Source organism: Orcinus orca, chromosome 17 (assembly GCF_937001465.1).
Source record: "Orcinus orca chromosome 17, mOrcOrc1.1, whole genome shotgun sequence".
Classification (NCBI taxonomy): domain Eukaryota; kingdom Metazoa; phylum Chordata; class Mammalia; order Artiodactyla; family Delphinidae; genus Orcinus; species Orcinus orca.
Window position 1 is genome coordinate 47902409 of NC_064575.1, and position 20062 is coordinate 47922470.

The 20062-nt window shown below is 43.9% G+C and overlaps 1 long non-coding RNA gene across 1 annotated transcript; it reads right to left on the reverse strand.

Annotated features, from left to right (window-relative positions):
* Positions 1-1346: 1346 nt before the first annotated feature.
* On the reverse strand, positions 1347-15353 carry LOC125961607 (uncharacterized). The gene is made up of 3 exons (XR_007472499.1): positions 6903-15353; positions 5568-5619; positions 1347-1788 (listed from the first exon to the last, which is right to left on the reverse strand). It is a non-coding gene; the product is annotated as an uncharacterized LOC125961607 (long non-coding RNA).
* Positions 15354-20062: the final 4709 nt, after the last annotated feature.

Sequence of the window (20062 nt, forward strand, 5' to 3'; positions counted from 1 at the left end):
CCCAGCTCTCTGAGAAGGTTTCCCTCACACCAACACACCTCCACCTCTCACCCAAAAGCAGAGCTAACAAAGCCCTCCTCTGTGTCCCCAAAGCACCTCGTTGGTACCCCCAGCAAAGCACTTGTGTTCCAGAGAAATGAGTGTCTGTCTGTCCCCTGCCATCTGACCCCTGGTTGTCCCTCCAACCACACCTCCTTCACCGTCCCCTTGTTTTATCTGCTCCAGCCACACTGGCCTCCCATCCATTTCTCAACCAAGCACATTCCCGCCTCAGAGCTTTGTACTTTCTGGAAACTGTCTTCCCCCAGAGCCACATGGCCTCACTTCCATCAGGTCTCTTCTCAAAGGTCACCTCCTCAGAGAGGCTGTCCCAAGCATCCTACCAAAATAGCAACCCTGACCATTATTCTCCAGCCCCAGTTTCCTTCATAGCACTGACCCTTACCTGTCTGACATTATCTACTTCTTTGTCTATGTGATTACTGTCACCTCCAGTAAAACGTAAGCTCCTTGAGGACAGGAATTTCATCTATGCTCTATTAGAACAGCGCCTGACACATAATAAATATCTGTTAAGGAAGAAAGGAAGGAAGGAAGGGAGGGAGGAAGGACTTCCCTGAAGGACCGTGAGAGCCTCAAAGCCAGGAATGTGTCTTACGCACCCTTTAACCTCCAGCATCTAGTAATGGTCGACCTATGACAAATCATGAGCTTGTTTCTTGATTTCTGATGCAAGTCAGAGGTACGTGGTGCAGAAAAGCAACTGGCCTTTCCCGAATGTCTGCCCTGTGACAGGTCTCTGCTACGTGCCTTGGGTATAATGCTTTGTTTCATCCTCACAACTTCCTAAGGTAGTTGGTATGGCTCCAACTGAGAGGGGAGGAGACTCAGTGTCAGAGCGCGAATGCAACTAGAGTCACAGCTAGTGAAGGGCAGAGTTGGGATTCGAACCCAGTTCTCACACCAACACCTCTATTCCTTCCTCCACCTCGCCCCTCCTGAGACACCGGCTACCTTCAAACAAATGGATATGTGACTCATATACAGTCTTGTAATTCATGAAGTAAATCAAAGTAGAAAATTTAGAAAACTTTTTTCTAAGTAAGTTATTTTTCTTCCTCTGATTTTTAAATGTATTTTTCCCATAGGTCAGTGATATTTTCAGCTTTCCTTTCAGGAGGGAATAGAATGGAAGTGATTATGACAGTAAACACGACAGTCCTTGAAACCGATTGTGAATATAAAGTGCTGTATAAAGCACAACGATGGTGAGGCTAAAGTCATTGTTATTGCTTTCAAATGAGCCACATCTTTCTCAGAAAAATTAACTTGCCTGTGCAGCTCTTTCAAACTTAACCTAAATTTATTGCTTAAAAACACCAAGGGATTTTCAAATACACTCCATTCCCCAGGTCTCAGTGAAAGACTTCCTTTTCTTATAGGTGGCTGTTCGGGATGTGCCCTTCTGGGGTGTAAGCAAGAATGCAGCTCCAGACAGAGCTCTTGTTCAAACTCTGTTCAGGGAGGACTGTTTGCAGACTGGGGGTATTTTGCAAGAGGAGTGGAGCTTGGACTGATTTTTATAGTTACTGATTTTTAAATATCTTGCGTTTTCCTAAGTCTGTAGTCAGCACCGTTGCCAGATGATGCCGTTATCCTGGTGGTTGTGGTCCATGGGGTCAGAGTCAACTAAGGACATGTCAGGAGCCAACCAAGCTTGAGTGCAGACATCTAGAAGCAGTGGCTTGTGCTTCTTTGACTCAATAAAGGCTTTGCAGTGTGGTCGTCCTGTCAATTAAAACGAAACAACACGAAATGAAACAAACACTTGCCTGCACTTTTTAAGAGCTAACTTTTCTTGGCTTTAAATAGAACCTGTGTGCTGTTGACTTGTCAGTTACATTGCCAGCCCGAACCCCTCACATGGACTCCGAATCCATATGTCAGCTGCTACTCAGTATCTCCATTTGGATGTCTAATAGGCATCTCAGAGATAACACATCCCAAACTGAGCACTTAACTGGCCCTTCACCTCACCCACCAAAACCAGCTTCTACTGCTGTCTGCCCCGTCTCAGTAGCAGCAACTCTACTCTTCCAATGGCTCAAAACAGAAATCCTGGAGTCATCCTTGACTCCTCCCTTCTCTCACACCATACATCTGGTCTACCAGAGATTCTGTTGGCTTTCCCTTTGAAATATATCCAGAATCTGGCCCCTTCTCCCCACCTTCACTCTGCTACCCTGGCCCTACCTACCATCATAGCTCACTTGAACTCCAACACTTGTCTCCTAACTGATGCCCTTGTTTCTGTCCCTTGTGCCTCACACTCCAACATAGTCCCCAAAGTGATTTTTTAAACAAAAGTCCGATCATGTTGTTCTACTACTCAGAACTCTCCAGTGGTCCCCCATATCACTCAGAAGGTAAGTCAACTTCCTTAATATGACCTCTAAGGCCTGTATTACTTTCCTAGATCTTCCATAGCAAATTACCACGAATTGGTGGCTTAAAAACGACAGAAATTTATTCTCTCACAGCTCTGAAGGCCAGATGTCGAAGTCAAGGCATCGTCAGGGCTGCACTCCCTCTGGAAGCTCTAGGGCATAATGCATTCCTTGCCTCTTCCAGCTTCCAGTGCCTGTCAGCATTCTTTGGCTTGGCCTGTGACTCATGCCCTCGTTGCTATGTCTTTCCATCACCTTCTCTGTGTGTCTGTCTTATAAGGATACATGTGATTGCATTCAGAGTCCACCTGGATAATCCAAGATAAACTTCACCTCTCGAGACGCTTAATCATATTTTTGTCATATAAAGTAACAGGGAATATTCACAGGTTCCAGGGATTAAGACATAGACATATATTTTGGGGGGGGCCATCGTTCAATCACCATAGGGCCCTGCGTGACTGGCCCTTGTCTCCTCTCTGGACTCATCTCTTGTTCTCTTTCTCTTGTTTGATCCTCTCTATACTCACTGGCCTCCTTGCTGTGCTTTATGTAGACCAAGGTAATTTCTGCCACAGTGCCTTTGCATTTGCTGTTTCCTCTGCTAGAATGCTGTTTCCTCCACTTCAGTTTTAACTCAAAAGTTACCGTCTTAGTGAGGTCTTCCCTGGTCACCCTATCTAAAATTTAAATACCCCCTAGCATTTCATTTTACCCTTCCCTGCTTTACTTTTTCTCCTCAGCACTTATATTATAGACTTTGCCATTTTATCTAACTTATTATCAATTTTACATAATTGTTTATTGTCTGTCTTCCCTCACCAGAATGAAAACTACCTGAGGACACGGGTTTTCTTCTAATTCACTATGTCCCCAGCACTTAGAACAGTGTCTGGCACATTGTCTTTCAGTAAATATTTGTTGAAGGGATAAGATATCAAGCACTGGGCTTCCCTGGTGGCGCAGTGGTTGAAAGTCCACCTGCCGATGCAGGGGATACAGGTTCGTGCCCCGGTCTGGGAAGATCCCACATGCTGCGGAGCGGCTGGGCCCGTGAGCCATGGCCGCTGAGCCTGCGTGTCCGGAGCCTGTGCTCCACAACGGGAGAGGCCACAACAGTGAGAGGCCCGCGTACCGCAAAAAAAAAAAAAAAAAAAAAAAAAAGAAATATCAAGCACTTAACTACTTGCTAAGGGTCTTATATGCATTACCTCATTTTAATTCTCACAATACAAGATGCAAACTGTTATTCCCATTTTGCAGAGGGGGAAACTGAGGCTTCCAAGTTTAGTAAGTCACTCAAGATCACACAGCCAGAAAGAAGCCCTGCCTGGGTTCAAACCTACCCTGTCTGACCCCAAGGCCTGTGTGCACAGTGACTACAAATACCGCTGTACTAGTTTGCTAGGGCTGCCATAACAAAGCACCACAGACCGTGTGGCTTAAACAACAGCAATTTATTCTCTCACAGTTCTGGAGACTGGAAGTCTGAAACCAAGATATGGTCAGTGTTGGTTTCTTCTGAGGCCGCTCTCCTTGGCTTGTAGATGGCTGTCCCCTCGCTGTGTCTTCATATGACCTTCCTGCCGTGTGTGTCTGTGTCCTAACTTCCTTTCCTTATAAGGACACTCAGTCATATTGGATTAGGGACCTCCCATAGGACCTCATTTTATCTTAATTACCTCTTCAGAGGCCCTATCTCCAAATACAGTCACATTCTGAGGCACTGGGGTGGAGGACTGCAACGTGTGAATTTGGGGGCACACAATTCAGCCCATAACACTACTTCTCCATCAGACAGCTGACAAAAGAAAGGCTTCCCCTCTTCTTAAATGCTTGATCCGTACTTCACTCCTCTCTGACATCTTTTTTTTTTTTTGCGGTACGCAGGCCTCTCACTGTTGGGGCCTCTCCCGTTGCAGAGCACAGGCTCCGGACACGCAGGCTCAGCGGCCATGGCTCACGGGCCCAGCCGCTCCGCGGCATGTGGGATCTTCCCGGACCCGGGCACGAACCCGTGTTCCCTGCATCGGCAGGCGGACTCTCAACCACTGCGCCACCAGAGAAGCCCTCTCTGACATCTTTAATCTGCCTATCTTTAGTGGCTCCTTCTGTTCTGCCCACAAAAACATATAAACCCATTCAATTTTTTTTTTTTAATTCTGAGGTTTTCCATCCCCTTCAAGTTCGTATCCACTCGCCACTTCACTGCCAAACTTTAAAAAAGTCTCTCTTGGTCTTTTTTTCATCACTTCAAATCATTCTCCTCCCAACACCTGCTGGAATTGCTTTTGCAAAAGTCACAAAGCCCAGGCTGGCGGCTTCTTTCACCTTCCTCACCCCTTCACCCACCATCGCCCAGTGCCCAGCCTGCCACCTGCTCTCACCTCACGCCATGTGTTCATCTCTGACAAGATGATGCTCCTCGGCTGGCAAAAGGGAAAAGCTACTCAGGGGGTAATTTCTGTTTGTTGGAGTAAGAAGTGATGGGTTTTTTTTTAGGATTTAGTGTTTAGGGTTACCATTTAGGACTGACAGATAAAATACAGGTTACCACACAATACTGGGGACACGTTTATACTAAACAATTTCTCATTGTTTATCTGAAACTCAAATTTAATTGAGTCTTATAGCTTTATTTGCTAAATCTGGCAACCCCGTTAGTATTCAGTTTAGGTGAATCCCTGTCCTTACTTTGCGTCTTCAGCAATGTCTGTTACTCACCGTCAGTGGTGATCTGGGAAGTGAGGGAACCGGGGTGGTGCCCTAAGTGGCCAAGGGTTTGAGGAAGGGAGAACACACAAGAGACTGTAGGGCTTCCTTGGTGGCGTAGTGGTTGAGAGTCCACCTGCCGATGCAGGGGACACTGGTTCGTGCCCCGGTCCGGGAAGATCCCACATGCCACGGAGCAGCTGGGCCCGTGAGCCACGGCCGCTGGGCCTGCGGGTCCGGAGCCTGTGCTCCGCAGCGGGAGAGGCCACAACAGTGAGAGGCCCGCGTACCACAAAAAAAAAAAAAAGAGAGAGACTGTAAATTCAGAGAGGGCAGTTCACTAGGAGAGAGGTAAGTCCACCCAGCCAATCCCCACAGATCTGGAAGAAGACGAACCAATGTACCGACCTTATGAAAAGAAGTTCAAGCCAATTGATTTCAGTATGAAAGGAAACAATCACTCATCATCTGTAACATAATTTAGACTATTTCAGCAAAGGCAGTGATACAGATGTAACCTAGCACTCTGGGAATACCCTGTCAGAAATACAGTTAGCCTTTGGAAGACCCTATTAGGTATCTACACTCTAGAAACAGTTTACATGCACATTAGTAGAAACAGCTGCACCAGGAGTTTCAATGCTACAATCAGGTTTGTAAACAAGCATTACGAATGTTATAGAATATCTTACTATGGACACGAGTGGTGCTGAAGACATGGGAATCGGCTTGAAATGCTGTACACACACCTTGCGTGAGGGGGATGTCAAATCTGGTGGATCCGGCAGCTGAATGCCTTTGGGGGGGGCCTGTCTCAATCACCCCCTATTCACCCCATTGGTTATGGAGATGACCAAACAGGTGACACTCCACACTGGACAGGTAAGATGGACAGCAATGTATTAGTCACATATGCTCACAGCGTGGGAGGAGGACCCCGGATGCCACACGGGGCCATGCGGGCATCGCACTCAGGAACAGAGTGAACAGCCAGGGAGAGTGGGAGGCAGGCTTTGTAGGACCAAGAGGGGGAAGTGGCCCCTGGCTCTCTCGGGAGGAGGTGGTTGGCCTCTTGGAATAATTGCGTGGGCCGGCAGGGAGCTGAAGCCCGCTACTCAGGGAGAAGCACCACCGCACTGGGCCCTGCGACGAGGAGGTTTGTTTGGCTGGGGGATCTTATCCACTGGAGCAGAGCAGGAAGGGGAACTTGCAGTTAGGCCATTCAAGGCCCTCTTGATTTTACAAGAGGCCAAGGCAGCACAAAATATGGGCCCTTGATTTTAGACCACGTGGCTCCCTAGGCCTTGGGCTCCACTCAGTCCTGTGTGTTCCTTCTGCAAGGAGGATTCATCCTAGTAGCCTAGAAGCTGATCCCCCACCATTGTCACATCTGCCTCAAGAGAACATTACATGCCAAGTGTTGCTGGACATCTAGGACGCCACCGAAAGAAAATGTTGAATGTGTGACGTTTTCTGCACCTGCTAACAAACGTGTGTGGCATCCTCTGAGACTTGCTTTTTCCGTTGTAACATACCTCCTGATGGAGATATTTTGTAGGAGAGACCATACACTTCTCATGTCCCTCTAGTCCTCAGACTTCTATCCAGATTAGTCTAGCAATTGTGAAAGGCCAGCCACAGCCCTAGTGGTCTGGAAGGTTTAGAAATGCCCAGGGGGCTGACCCTAGGGAAACATAAGCAATCCCCCAAATCTGTTCTCGGCACCATTCTCGCCTCACTCACGCTCACTCACCAATGTATCTGCTCCCAGGGCTCCAATAGTAATGTCTCTGTGGATTTTCTCAGGATCATTAGATCCCGGTCTTCCCTGGAGCATCAGATTTACTTTCCCACCTGTGTGGTAAACATTTCCACGTGACATCATTAATTCATTAATTCAACTATTTATCAGACATTTATTGGGTAATAAGTGTTCTAGATACAAACATACATGAGACATCTTGCTGTCTCCATGGAGTCTATGTTTGGGTGGAGGATGTCGTCCAGGCACATAAACTCAACGCGTCCAATATATTATTACCATCCTCTATCCCCAAATCGATTCCTTCTTTTCCAGCTAAAGACACCGCCATCCCACCACCTGCTAAAACTTACAACTCCAAAGTCATACCTGTTTTCCATCTCTCTCCATATTCCTCACAGTTCCCTGGGGGGCAACAGCATAGCAATAAAATCGCAATAAACAAAATAAAGAATTTTATTACAGCCCCTTAACCTCCATCTCCAAACTTACCACCCTAATATTTTATTAAGTTATCACTGTTAGGGTCCCTTTTTAACGTAGATTATTGTCTACAGAGAGCTGTACTTTGTGCTCCATGAATATTTGCCTTATATCTTTGAAACGTCTTTTAATCAAGGCTCTCATTATTTTTAAGGTGAAATTTCTAAAACTTCAGAAAGTCTGAAAATTCTGTTGTCTAAAAGACCAAAACAAGCCAACAGATAGGCTCTGGTTTTTTTAAGGCCAGATCTGAAGTAGGGAAAGAAACATCTTTTGCTGCTTAGAAAGATGCTGATAGTGTTATTCAGAAAGGGACCCTAAGGACTCCAGTTTTAAACACTGACACAACACTGTCAGCCAAAAGAGAAAGCTGATCTCCTGACATAAAAGGTGCCAGTAATACCACCTTCCTCCCCTCAGTGAGGCTGCTGACGCCAGATGACGCATCTCCCACCCGCTTTGTGGGAGAGCCAATCAGTTCCCTTTGAATGAAATCTTTATTCAACGGTTTAAACACTCCTGGGGGAAGGGAGGGAGAGGACAAGAGAAGGATTTCAGAAACAAATGGAGCCCCAATCGCCAAGTTTCTGTTCTCGTTACTGTTCAGGTTTTGGCCTGTGAAGATGGTCTCAATTCCATGTTTTTCGTTAAGCTGGCTTGTTTGGCAAAATCCAATGATAAATACAAAACTCTGAGGTCAGTCTCACCTTACTCGGAAAGCTGGAGCTGGGAAGGTCAGCTTTTTGTGGTTGGGGAAACTTTGGAAGCCACTGATCTGCTGTTGACAACGGCAGGCAAAGATATGGGCCAGATAATTTTTTCTTTACAAATGTGCGAATCTAGGACTTTTCTTTCCTTAAAAACCCAACATACAAGCAATCCTTTGTTGATAGTTTGGTACCAGCGGCTAGGCGGGGGAGGGGAAGGCAGGATGGATGTGCAGGTAGAAGGAATACGTAGAATCCATAGATAGGTCAAGATCTGTTCTTTAGTTAATAAACACCCAAACTGACCCCTGCCTCTTCTCCCTGTTTTTTTCATCCTCAGCTACTCACAGGCAGTCACACCCATAGAAGGGCAAGAAAGTAAGGGTACATGGGAGCGGGCAGGGGCCTAGATATCCACAGACCAGCTGGCCAATCTGGGAGACTTGGTATCAACTTCTTGGGACCCAGATCTCCTTTCCTGGCATTGCTCCCCGGTCATGGGCCCCTGCAGCTGCTTTACCCCAGGTCAGTAAAATAAGCCCTTTTTCTCTTCCCACTATTGTCACCTCCCCTCACATAAAAACAAAAGAGTCTAAACGTGGAGAAGAATCTGTTTCCGCGCTGGAAATGGAAAGGCCAAGGTAAGTAGTTTTGTGTCAACACCTGTGAAATCATAATAGGCAGCATGTATTAAGTGCTTACTAAGTGCCAAGCACTGTCCTTAATGTTTACCTACTTATCACGCAATCTTATGAGATGAGTAATATTATCATCATCCCACTTTTTATAGATGGGGAGACAGAGGCACAGAGAGCCTTAGCAACTGCTCTCAGGTCACAAAGCTGGAACTTGAACGCAGGCAGTCTAACTTCAGAGCCCATGCTCTTTCAGCACCCCACACAGGCCTGGTCTGTCTCCTGAGTAAAGGTACGTGACCAGTGGCCAAGTGTCCTGGACAACACTCCCCCAAGCACTCCCACACACACTCACTTATTCCCATGAATAAAGGGCAGCAAATCAGGGTTGCCTGGAAGGGCAAAGAGAAGCACACAAGGAGAGGACAGCAGCAGCCCTGATTCCTCGGACCGGACAAGAACACAGGCATCACCGTGGTGAGCCAGGCGCAGGGCCCCTGCATGCCAGGACGTCAACCAAGCACTCAGAGAGGGCTGAGAGGTGCCTCACCACTGCACTGTTGCTGACGGATGCTCACCCTGGTGGGAGAGAAGGCAAAGCCAGCAAAGTTTGCATGTCATCCAGTGACCCACCAAAGATATGTGAACTAGAAAATAAACAGCCTGCTACTCATAATACAACCTAAAGGTCTCTTGGTTGTGGTCTTAGTCAGCTCGGGCTGCTATAATAGTATACACAGACATAGAGAGGCTTGGACCATAAACATTTATTTCTCACAGACAGGATGTCCAAGATCAAGGTACCAGAAGGACAGCGTCTGGTGAGAAATCACTTCCTGGTTTGTACATGGCTATTTTCTTGTATCGTCACATGGCAGAGAGCTGAAAAAGAGGAAGTAAGCTCTCTAGTATCTTTTCGTATCAAGGAACTAATCCCATCAAGATGGCTCCACCCTCATGACTTAATTACCTTCCAAAGGCTTCATCTCCAGATACCATCCATATACTCCATATACTCATCTCCATATACCATCACATATGGAATTAGTGGGGGAATTAGTGTTTCAACATACGGATTTTGGGGGGACACAAACATTTGGTCCATAGCAGATGCCATCCTATAAGTCTTCATCGGCACCATTAAAAATTACACACACACACACACACACACACACACACACACACACACACACACACACAGAAAATGCACAGGCCTGAACCGAGCTCAGAGAGAGCTCGGCCTCACAGATGAGCACATGTACTCAATCCTCATGCAGCCAGAAAGTTTAATTAATTGACCCATTGTAGTCACTGTGCCACTATACTGTCTCCCCAATATTCCACTACCTAGAATATAGAAGTAATCAGCTAGAATTGTTGAATTCAGTTACTCAGATTTTCCCAGATTGCTCCATGTAATCGAGGTCCCTCTGTACCTTCTTCCCGAAACTTCCAGTGTGTCCAAACCTCACACGGTGTCTCTAGATTCTGACTCACAGCAGAGGTGGCTACAGTTTGTAGTTATCGCCAGTATTTTCATTACTGAAAGGAAGTAAAGCTTCCAGAGTAAAGATAATACTGTGTCAAGATGAATTTAAAGATTTTCCAAACTATCAGAGAGAAACCTAAAAATACTATATCTCTATTTTTGTTTAACTCAGTCACAACCCCTACATTTAAAAAACAAATTTGTTTGTCTAGTGAAAGGCTCTCTTCAAATATTTAAACGGTTGCCTTCATCGATCTCCCTACTCTCAAAGCCCTATCTGAAATCTCTGGACCCAAGTCCATAGACCCTTTTCTCCTAGGAATGATGAAGCTATGGAATTAAGGTTATAAATTCAGTCAAGCCCCAGGACCAAGTTCCAAGTTGAAGTGTTAAGGTCTAATGTTGATATTTTGTTTTTAAAGTCAACCAAGTCATAATTTGAAACAGTTGTTCATCGGCAAATCGATTTTCTTACTTTTTCCTGATCTTCAGATAACAGTCTCAACAATTAAAAGATTAAAATGTGGGTCAGTGAGCTAAGCTATGTTTTAAGGTCTTGATACTCGAGTTAGCTAACCAACAAAATCTTGTATCAAAATTTCAATGCAGGTTGGAACGAAAAGCAACTGGGGGACAAAAAAGATGAACCATTGCCCAAAAATGTCTGTTCCTTCTTTTGGCTCACCCATTTGTGCCGTAAATATATGAATAAAATAAAGACATAAAGGGACTCTCTCTAACCCCGGAGAAAAGTTCCAGCCAATGGGTCAGCATGTTCTTCATCTTCTCAATCAATTTCCAGTAGAAAGCTCTCCCTCTGAGAAAAGGCATCTGATTGTGTTGCTTTTATGCCAAGTTCTGCTCACCAAGTTAAGTAACTGAGTCTTGCAATTTTCCAGTTAAGGGTATTAAAATTTGACCCTTGCTTTGGAGGGCAATTAGGACTCAGTCTTTCCACTGTCGGCAAATTTCCAAGGAAGGACTACAAAACAACTTTTTCCTAGTGGGGTACTGAACATCACTGAAATGGTGGCAAAGGAGCAATGGCTTATATACTGAGAGCTCTGCCAGCAAGTACGATCCAAAATACTTTATAGATGATAACAGTGACACAAGACATATTAAAGGGTAAGAGAGTTCCAAGAGTTAAGTTAGAATAGTGCTTTCTGGTGAGATGCATGCTATTAAGAAGTAAAAGAGAGGTGAAGAAATGAAGCTAAGTACCTGAGAATCATCAAATATCTTAATTATGAAGAAATGAAGACAGAGAGGCATTACTGCTGAGGGAGGTTTGAAGTTTGCTTTTTCATATAGGAAATACATACATATTTAAAATTGATGACCCTTAAGCAGGGGTGCCCCGATGATTCTGAGGATTTTTTTTTTTCATACTGAATCAGAATCTCTGGGGTGGGGGGTAGGTGTATATTGTGGAAAAAGCACCCCAGGTGGTTCTAACACACACATCCCTGGTTAAGAAAATTTGTGCTGCATACACATTTTTCTTCCTTATTTTCTCCTAAACCACAGCTTAATTTTTCCAATGCCATTAAGTTAAAAAGAAAATGTTCAGATTATAAAAACAATTCACTGAAAATTTGAAACACTTGAAAAAGTGCACATAAAAAGACTAAAATTTTCTCTAAACTCATTAGCCAGCGATATCCCTTTTAGTCCAGGGTACCTAAATCTAGAACCCTAGGACGGATTTCAGAGGGTCCATGGCCTAAATCTCTGAAAATTTATGGAAAATTACTGTGCCTTTTTTCCCCCTAAGCATATACATGGCTTTTAAAATGTTGGTAGCATATTATATATTTTGTTTTGAAATTGCCTTCTTTTAGTTAACAAGACATATTCTTAATACGCCATAGCCTTAAGAATCCTTTGAGACTATCACTTGTAAAGAAAGAATAAAATTCCAACAGCCATCCCCCACATTGTTGGACAGTGATATTACCCATACTTGCTACTATAAACAATGCTAGAATTAACAGTCATATACATAAATCTCTACATTTTTGTCTATTTCCTTTTCCCTTCAATCTGAGATGTATCTGAGATGACCCAGAATCACTGGGCCAAATGGTATGTCCTTCGAAAGACTCTTGGCATCTCTTCATTTTGGGAAAGATTTTGTCAATCTGCACCTCCACCAGGAGTGTATTAAAGTGTAAGTGACTCTAGTTTTTTACTGGTATGCTTTTAGAACAGACTGTGCGTCTTTGATTTCTTTTCAAGTCTTTTATTAGTAAAGTTCTTTTGGAAAATGGCAGCCTGGGGCTTGCCGGGTGGCGCAGTGGTGAAGAATCCGCCTGCCAATGCAGGGGACATTGTTTCAATCCCTGGTCTGGGAGGATCCCCTATGTCACAGAGCAACTAAGTCCCTGCACTACAACTACTGAGCCTGCATGCCACAACTACTGAAGCCCACGCGCCTAGAGCCCGTGCTCCGCAATGAGAGAAGCCACCACAGTGAGAAGCCCGCACACCTCAAGGAAGAGTAGCCCCTGCTCGTAGCAACTAGAGAAAGCCTGCGTGCAGCCCCGAAGACCAAAAATGCAGCCAAAAATAAATAAATAAAAATTTAAAAAATGGCAGCCTGATAAAGGGCCCAAGTGTCCTTAAGTGAGCTACCTGAAGAAGAAGGACAGAAGAACTCACCTGAGTTACGCTTACAACTTCCTCAGGCCTCCAGCCCAGGCCTCTCTTCCTCCAGGATGACGCCCCCAGCAGTGTTTCAGACATTACATGAAATTTCTAAAAATCTTATATGTTCTGGTATAATGTTATAAGTCATAATTCTAGTTATTACTTTAAAATGTATATCTCAGAAATAACTAAAAAAAAAAAAAGGAATCTTGAGATGGGCAGATTATCCTGGATTATCTGTGGGCCCAATGTAATCACAGGGGTTCTTACAAGAGGAGGCGGGGGTCAATGATAGGAGAAGGCTGTGAGCTGGTAGCAGCAGAGATTGGACTGATGTGGCCGTGAACCAGGCAATGCTGGCAGCCTTGAAAAGCTGCAAGATTAAAGGAACAGATTCTCCCCCAGAACCTCCAGAAGGAACCAGCCCTGATGACACCTTGATTTTAGCTCTCTGAGACTTATGGGCTTCTGACCTCCAGAATGATAAGATGATAAATTTGGGCTGTTTTAAGCTAGGTTTGCCATGATTTGTTACAGCAGCAATAGGAAACTCATACACCTTCCATTGATTTCATGATAGTCTCCCAATACAAATGTCTGCTTAATTTAGCCACAATCCTTTCCAGTTGCTTATCACCCCCCTCCAGCCCTCAGCACGGTGTTTGGTCCACCTTCTGTGCTCCCACATCATCCCCTGCTTTCCCTGAAGAAGCCTGGCTCACCCTGAGTTGTGACTCTCTACCTGCTGGGCTACCTCCCCCTCTAGACTGCAAACTCAACAAGCACGAGGGTTGAGTGTGCTCTATCTTTGGAGCCCAGCAGCGAGCACAACCTATGAATAAACGTTAGTGAAATGAACAGATCAGAACTTTTTTGTACACAAATGTGTCAGAAAGGTGAAAACGCCTTGAGAAGTTAAAAAAAAAAAAAAAAGAAAAGATTTGAATTGATGGAGAAACATTTTGTATTAGGCTCCTTTTGTATAGACAATGGAAATTATAAAAAATGGTATACTTATCTGAAAGGGAAATTCTGTTCTGATTTATGACAGGATTTTTAAAAACTGACTTTCATGTGAACATGAAATACTAAACATACAATATTTTAGCTAAATCACTTGGATAGGACTGAAAGCAGAGCGAATGTAATCAATTTATAATATTATTAAAACCTAAGGGGAAATGAAATGTCCGTTTCAGTAACGCTGGGCGTGTCCATGTTTCTTACACTTCAGTATTATTGTAGGACACTTCAGTGGCTGTTTGCAAAATCTTGATGGTCTGCTAAACCTGGCTTTATCCAGGCTGGTGTGGAACACACATTTGAGACACTTGGGCTTAAGAGATCTCTCTCCCTTGCATGATACGGAGTTTTAAAGGATTTTTTCCCCTCCCCACCACAGTGTTCCCTGTCTAAATTTTTTAAGCCTTTGGACTCTATCCTACAAAAATGCAAGAGCACAAGTGCACGAGGATTTTCACTGCAGCTCTATTTGTAATAGCATTCCATTGGAAGCAACCCAAATGTCAATCAACTGGAAAGTGGTTGAATAAATTATGGGATATACATAATCTGGAGGGCTATGCTTTCCTTAAAAAGAATGAGGTAGTTTTATACATAGTACTTGCTTCAAAATCATAGTTCACTGCTCTGCTCAAAACCCTTCAGGCCTTCCAGTTTCATTTACATAAAATTCAAACTTATTCCCCAGGATAAAATGCCCTCCATGGGGGGCTGTGCCTGCCTTTCTGATCTTGGAGTTTGCATTCTCCCTCCTCCATTCGGATTCAGCAGGATGGCCTTCTCCATCAGTGTCCCCTCGCTGCTCCCCACTCACACTCACTGCCACCACAAATCCTCCTTTGCACTTGATGTTTTCTCAGCTGGGAATGTTCTTCCCTTGACCAATGTTTTTCAGCCTTAGTCACACAGTAAAACCATCTGCATTCCAGGCCGCATCCCAAGCCAATCAATTCAGAATCTCCAGAGTGGTACCCAGGCATCAATTCAGAATCTCCAGAGTGGTACCCAGGCACCAAAGTGGTTTTGGTTTGGGTTGTTTGTTTTTAAGCTTCCCAGGTGATTCCCTGAACAGCCCAGCTTGAGAACCAGGGCGGCTTCACCTGGTGGCTCCTCTCCAACATTCAGGGTATAGTTCAAATGTCACCTCCTCAGAGAAAGGATGATTACACTACTTTTCAAACCAAAGATAGATAACTGGTAGAGTTGAAAAAGAAAAATATAAGCAAAAGATGAGTACAAAATGAAATTGAATTTGTAAACATAAAGATGGTAAGTATGAGATGGCATATGCTGAAAAGACAACAGAGCAATATAAAGGCAGATGGAATTTAAATTTCAGTTTGCTCACTTGCTAACTGTGATCTTGTAGCAGTTACCCACTCTCTCTGAGCCTATATGAAAAGCGGATAATCATACCCACCTTGAAGAGGTTTTCTTTTTCTTTTTTTTTTTGTGGTACTTGGGCCTCTCACCATTGGGGCCTCTCCCGTTGCGGAGCACAGGCTCCGGACGTGCAGGCTCAGCGGCCATGGCTCACGGGCCCAGCCGCTCCGTGGCATGTGGGATCCTCCCGGACCGGGGCACGAACCCGTGTCCCCTGCATCGGCAGGCGGACTCTCAACCACTGCACCACCAGGGAAGCCCTGAAGAGTTTTTTAAGGAATAACAAGACCACACATGGCACATAATGAACACTAGGTAAATAGTATTAGCTATTGTTAAGTAACAGAATGATTTTTTGAAGCAGTAATGCTTCAGAATTCCAAGAAAATAGAAAATGGCAAGTGTCTGGGGATCAGAGAGGGCTTCTCCAAGTAAGTAGAATTTAATTTTTGCCTTAAAGTAAAGCTAGAATACGGGCAAGAGGAGAGAATGGTGAGGGTTGCGAGTGGCATCCCAGGAGACAGGGAACAGGAGAGACAAAGATCAGACGTAGACTTTTGCAGAGTGCGTTTGGGGAAGAGGGAGTTAAACAAGAGGAAAGAGCTTGCCCAGAATGACAGTGCAGCAGTATGTCAGGATGGGCGAACCTTCTGTTTTCTGTCATACAGCATCTTTTCAGCACTGGCATTTCCCTGAATTAAATTGTGTCGGAGAGCAAGTCTCTGATTGGAAGCAGATCCATCAGGCGTAGAGGCAGAGAAGTGGGGGTGGTGGGAGACACTGCCTTCGACAGTTGGAGGCTGACTCTGGGCCATGAATTAGCCAGCCTCAAAGAAGCAAGCTTGTAAGGTTTCCCAGGGACAAACCACAAACCAGTTCCGCAGCCCTTGGTGCTCCCATGGGAAACCCCCAACTACCTAGGGTTGAGGGGTGGAGCCCAGCTCTGTGTGTGTGAGTCAAGGTCCTGGGTTGCCTTCAGGTTCCTGCAACCAAGGAACATTCAACGAAAGAACTACTAACAAAGGGCAGGCAGGGTTATGGGTGTGGGAGGGAGAACGCTGCAGGAGTCCTGAGAGGGACTGCCAACCTGTAGCCGGGGTGGGCTGGGGGAATACATACCCTAGTCTCTCTGCTTGCCTGCCCTCTTCTGCAGGTGAATTCCCATTGGCCAAGCCCAAGCCGGAAGCCAGAGGGCAAGGGTGTCCGTTGATGCAATCCATACAGGTCAGCCCCTGGGGCTCAGAGTGGGATGGAGGTGTGCAGAGAGTGGATCTGGAATGCCCAGCACAGCGAACAATCTGACAGAACGACAAGCCCACAGAAGGGGCTGATCACCAGCCTGCATCCTCAAGGGAACCCCCTTAGTGGGTCCCCTCCTCACCTTCCTCTCTACTTCCCACCTCCACGCCCTACACGCCCTCAACCAGCCTTGCCAACTGGACCTCCTAGTATCTCTCAAAAATAGACTTTGCTCACGCCATATACCTAATTCCACAAGGATTAAAGATTTATGGTTTTACTTCTTAGAGCTAAAAGTACTGGATGAAAACCTCGCTGGATATTTATATAACCACGGAGTAAAGGGAGGACTTCTCAAACATGACCTCAAAGGCAAAATCACAGAGGAGAAGACTGATTGTAATACATAAAAATTGGAAACTTCCATTTGACAAAAACCACCATGAACAAAGTTGAAAAGGCGTCAAAAAATAACCAAAACAAAATTCAAACAACGAAATAAGAAAATATCATTTCAGCAAGTTTAAGTAAAAGGAGTACTGTCTAAATATATAAAGGTCTTATACAAATAGATAAGAACTGACCCAAACTGGGGGGAGAGGGAGGAACTAAGAAGAAAACTAAACAAATAAGGAAAATGCTGTGAAAATAAAAATAGACACATAGGCAAAGGACATGAACAAGATTGATTAAGGAGGAAAAACAACCTGATAACAGCATATGGAAAAATGTTTAACTACTCAGTCCAAGAAATGCAAATTTAAACAAGAAACCCTTTCTCCAACCAAACTCACAAAGATTCTTAATGAGAATACTCAGTGCAGGCAGGGGTGCATTGAAAAGAGCCCTCGTGAATTGCCTAGAGGAGTATAAATTATTAGTCTTGAAAAGCAAATTGGCAGCTCAGTATTGAGAAACTTTAAAATGAATCTCCCTTAACCCAACTTGAAAATTCTGGGAATTTTTACTTGCTAGAATCTATTCAAACACTTTCCTGCTCACAGCATCTCAATGTGGCATATACCTTCCAAGTTTCACTTCCCCACCTCCCAGCTGACATCTGCCACTCCATCAATGTGAAACGACCCATTCTTCCCCAGGCATATGCCTGCGCTTCCCTGCCTCTGAGCACTTCCTGTTGATTTCCCTCGGCTTGGCTTGGCAGGCTTTGCTTACTTTTGGAATTAGCTAAGTAGTCAGAGGGTCTTCTCTGATCACCTGCCAAGTTGAGTTAGTTTTCCCTTCTCCATGTTTCCATAACACCCGGTGTATATAGGCTTACAGATAATTTACACATTTGTTTACATATATTTACATGTTTATATACCTATTTACATATCACTCTCCACCATCTTGGTTTCTCACTCTGTATCCCCTGTACTGGTGGTTTTCAACTGGAGGCAATTCTGTCCCCCAGGGGGGACATTTAGCCAAAAATGTCTGGAGACATTTTTGACAGTCGTAACTGGGGGAAAACCAGGATGCTGCTAAACACCCTACAATGTATAGGAAAGCCGCCAAAACAAAGAACTATCCAGCCCAAATGTCAATAGCGCCAATGTTCAGAAACCCTATCCTTCACCTAGCTTCTGCCTAGCATGAAACATAAAAAGCACACACCAAAAAATATACATATAATGAACAAGCCCAGTTTCTTATTCCGTACAATGCGTGTAATTATATCTATTCCAGAAGGTTGCAGGGAGGATTAAAAGGGACCACATATGGGGCTTCCCTGGTGGCACAGTTGTTGAGAGTCCACCTGCCGATGCAGGGGACACGGGTTCGTGCCCCGGTCCGGGAAGATCCCACATGCCGCGGAGCGGCTGGGCCCGTGAGCCATGACCGCGGAGCCTGTGCTCCGCAATAGGAGAGGCCACAACGGTGAGAGGCCCGCGTACCTCAAAAAAAAAAAAAAGGGACCACATATGAACAGTGCCTGTTACAAAGTTGATACTCCATCCTAACAATAACTGCATAAATTAAAAATACAGACCCAGGATGTTTTGGTCCTGAAATAACGACTCATTTCATAAACCACTTCATTTTATAGCTGAGGAGCCCAAGCCTTTAAAGGATGACTTGCCTAAAGTGTTGGCATCAGATCTGAGTTTCTAGTTTAGTGGCAAACCATACTTTAAATGCATGCATAAGAAAGGAATTAAAAGCTGACTCTTGTAAAACAAATAATTATCTTTTTTTTGGTTTGACTTATAAATACAATTTCATATATATGTATAAAATTTTCTTTAAAATAGTTAGAATACTAATACAACGATGATTCAATTGAATAATGTTACCAGAAGTTTCACAGGGATTTATTTTGAAATTACATTTTTGGCATTTTATGTAAAAATAGGCAAATGTATTAAAATACAAAGTTAAACAAATAATACATTCTTTCAACTGTAGGAGAGATATAGTCAGAACCCAGAATAACATTTAAAATAGTTTGCCATAATACATAAGCCACTCAAATATTAACAAGCTTTCTGGAATCTATGCTAAAAATTAACCACCTTGTAATGATTCAGTTCTTCTTCCCTGCTCAATTGTTAATACATACAATGAAATTTCTTAGCAAAATATAATTCAGAGGCACCATCCGACCTGAGATCTCAGATTCTAACATGTTATGGCTTTTAATATGAATACCAGTATAACCAGAATTTAAACAAATTATGGCAAATAAGTTAAAACATATATATTTTAACATCTATAGGCTTTATTAGGTGTTCCTTATACAGTCATCTGGTATGTTTAAAGAGTGAGCAATCATATAAAAGGAAATACGGTCAAAACCGATTGAAGTAATAAAATCCTGAAACTAAATAACATCTCATAATTCATTGCACAGCATATATTAGATTTCATTACATCAGTATATAGCTTAGTAGTAAATCCTCCTGATGGCCATAAACCTCTAAGGTGTTGTCAACTTGAAAAATGAAAGGGAAGGAGTTGGTGGGGGCAGAGAATGGACAAATCTACAGAAGTGCTGGTGCAGTGCACCTCTAAGTAGGAAAGTTGTAGTGTATCACCACCTAGTGGCTGAATTTAGTACCTCATTCTAATAAAGGGACCTTTTCCTGTTGTATCGTCTCATTCACCCTTTAACTGTATTCATCTCTGTGACTGTGGTTCCTAATATTCACGTCGCTCAAATGGGTAAACCCATTTGCATTTCACCCACCAGGCTGTCAAGGATTTGGTTAAGGTTTTATGCTTACCTAACCTTTGAATTCTATTTTGGTTATTTTCAAAGTCACGCAGTGGGGATGCCTATATTAACAAGATACCATCGTTTGTGAATAGAGTATTATTATGGCTATAGGAATTTGGGGCTTTGGCCCAGTTTTTATTCTTATTACTGAATCTTTTAGTAAGTCAGAATAGTGCTTACTGTGTGCCAAGAACTGTTCTAAGAGCTTGACATACAATGAAGTCAGTTAATTTTCACAACAACCCTTAAAGTAGGTTATCATTAGCCCTATTTTAGGGCTGAGGAAACTGAGCCATAGAGAGGTTAA